We start from the raw sequence: 3,266 nt of genomic DNA, 5'->3' as shown, positions 1-3,266 counted from the left end.
TCCCACCTCAGAAGGAGCGCGGCCCCGCCCACCGCCTGCTGCTCACCTCCGGGCGCGGCCCTGTCTCCAGCTACTTGGAAGCCAGGGCGCGCCTCGGAGTCCTGTCACCGCCTGTCTCGTGGTCTCTGGGTCAAAGGGGACTGAGGACATTCCTCCAAGACTGGTGGCCCGGCCGCGAGAAAGACATGCCGTCACGAAATTTAGGTCTGGGCCCCCAGGAGAACTAAGCAGTCAGGAGAGGGAGCCCTAGAGAGCAGTAGGAGGAGGGAGGACTTCGGAAACCCGGCATCTTCATGCTGATGACTCAGGGATATGAAGGACCAGATGCTTCGCAGATCAGCAGCCCGGAGAGAAAGGGTTTCTGCGGAGAAATAACGGAAAAAAACTGCTCACAGATGGGAATACGAAGCAAAGAATCTCCCTAATAATAACTACCGTTTATTCGGCACTCATTGTGTGCCATGTCCTATGTTAAGTGTTTGATAGTCATTATTTTAGATAAACCTCATAAGAACCTTATAAAATCAGTACTGCCGCTTGTCATTTTAACAGAGAAGGAAATTAAAGTCTGAGAGATGGCATCGTCTGCCCAGGTCATTACAATTGGTAGAGTCAGGATTGAGATCTAGCCAGGCCGACTTCAGGGATCACGTGAATCATTATTCTTCATTTTCTTCACATAGGAGCAGTCTTGAGGAAGCTAAATGGTCTTTTGTGACCAAGATGGATTGGGTGGATGTGGAAGGAACACTTTCTCAATGATTAAAGGAAGGTCTGGAGAGCCTACTGGGTGACTTCCACTCATTCCTTGGCGTTGACCTTGGTGGTGCTTCGTGTCGCCTATTTCCAGAAACAATCCCATCTAAAGCTAGAATTCATCCCTATTGCTTCCTTTTCCTGTTGGACAGACAACGCATTTTTTACTTGGATCATGCCTTTCTTCTTTTCATCTCGGTGAGATGGAAATTTCAGGCCATCAAGAGGCTGAAATGGGTCAAATAGTTTCTCACGGTTTTTATTGCTTATTAAATTCAGAGCCTAAACAATATTCAAGTTTTAACATCGTTACCCTTAGACTGAAGGCCAGAATCTGAAAAGCTCCTGGGCCTCAGGGCTGGCATTGTTCACTTGTTGACTGGAAAGGAGACAGACAGTTGAGGGGTTCCCACATCAATCTTAGAGCTAAATTTCTGCAGTTGACCATGGTACCATTCCAACAAGGAAATGTTCTAACACTCTTTATTATGACCTCCCACCTTGAGCTGGAATTGTGGGCCGAAGGTGAGATCCAATTGCCATCCCCTTTTGTCTTATTTGAATCACAGAAGGACAAATTTCTCCCTAATCTGTCCGGAGACACATCAGGAATAAACAGGGCCAGGCTCTGTGACTCATGCCTGTAATCTCAGCACTTTGGGAGGCTGAGGCAGGAGGATTGCTTGAGCCCAGGAGTTCAAGACCAGCTTGAGCAATGTAGCAAGTAAAAAGTTTCCTCCTCAAAGTTTCCCTTATTGTTAAAGAATAAATAGTAAGTGTTTGAAATAATAGTTTCTTTTAAAGACTAACTTCCTTCAAGCCACCTTACTTCATGCTAATAACTCTTTGTTTAGCCCTTTCCTATGTAGCTGTTAGATCTAAGGGAATGAGTACATTCTATGTCCGTGTACTTTAACCAATATGTATATGCTGGACGTGCTCACAGGCATGTCCCAGCTTGCAGCCTATGCCCCCTCCTTATTTGGGAAGGTTACTACTTTTCTAAGCCTTTTCATAAATAATTTTCTCTTTTCCTTTGTTCTCCATTGCTTTTACCTATTTAGAAAAGTTTTAAGTTGTTAGCCTATCAGGTTCAGTTTAAATTGTAAGGTCTGGCTGCAGCCAATGGAGAGAAGACACAGTAACAGGGTCAAACTGTGTAAGGGATAAAAATTGCTTCCTTCCTTTATTCAGGTGTGCTCTCACCATTGTTCCATCTGTGAGGAGCACCCTTTCTGCAGAAAGTAAAATTGTCTTGCTGAGAAAAATTTTGTCTAAATGCTGATTTTTCCATGCAGTACGGAGGAACAAGCATTCTGTTTCTAAATAAACTTTTTTTTTTTTTTTTTTTGAGATGGAGTCTCGCTCTGTCGCCCAGGCTGGAGTGCAGTGGCTGGAGTACAGTGGCCGGATCTCAGCTCACTGCAAGCTCTGTCTCCCGAGTTCACGCCATTCTCCTGCCTCAGCCTCCTGAGTAGCTGGGACTACAGGCGCCCACCACCTCGCCCGGCTAGTTTTTTTGTATTTTTTTAGTAGAGACGGGGTTTCACCATGTTAGCCAGGATGGTCTCGATCTCCTGACCTCATGATCCACCCGTCTCGGCCTCCCAAAGTGCTGGGATTCTAAATAAACATTTTACTTATAACAGGCAACATGGCAAGATCCTGTCTCTCCACTGGCTGGGTGGCTCATGCCTATAATCCCAGCACTTTGGGAGGCCAAAGTGGGAGGATCGTGTAAGCCCAGGAGTTTGAGACCAGCCTGGACAACATGGCCAAAACCCCATCTCTACAAAAAATACAAAAAAAATTAGCCAGGCCTGGTGGTGTGTGCCTATAGTTCCAGCTACTCAGGAGGCTGAGATGGGAGGATCGGTTGAGCCTGGGAGATCAAGGGTGCAGTGAGCCCTGATCACACTATTGCACTCCAGCCTGGGTGACAGAGCAATAACTTGTCAAAAAAAAAAAAAAAAAAAAAAGCAATGTTTCAGTTCTTTTTCCTTAATGCAGACATGCAACCTATCTTTCAAAAAATGACTTTGTTTGCCTTCTTGAGCCCAACGGTCCTGATCTACTCCACTTATCTGTTACTGTGAAAATGAACTGTTACAATACTAACTCCAACTTCTGAGTTTCCTCCCTAACAATGTTCCATTACTGAACCTTACTAGGAAATGATCACTTCTGACAGTAGGTTTGGCTCTAAGTACTGTCTTTCTGGGAGAACCAGACCAACTTTGCAGAACTATTTAAAATAGTGGTTCTTAAACTTTTTGGTCTCAGAATCTCATTACACTCTTGGGCCAGGTGCGGTGGCTCATGCTTGTAATCCCAGCACTTTGGGAAGCTGAGGCGGGCAGATCACTTGAGATAAGGAGTTCAAGACCAGCCTGGCCAACATGGCAAAACCCCGTCTCTACTACAAATACAAAAATTAGCTGGGCATGGTGGCATGTGCCTGTAGTCCCAGCTACTCGGGAGGCTGAGGCGGAAGAATCGTTTGAACCTGG

Source organism: Mandrillus leucophaeus, unplaced genomic scaffold (genome assembly GCF_000951045.1).
Source record: "Mandrillus leucophaeus isolate KB7577 unplaced genomic scaffold, Mleu.le_1.0 Scaffold7, whole genome shotgun sequence".
NCBI lineage: Eukaryota > Metazoa > Chordata > Mammalia > Primates > Cercopithecidae > Mandrillus > Mandrillus leucophaeus.
This window is presented reverse-complemented; position numbering follows the sequence as displayed.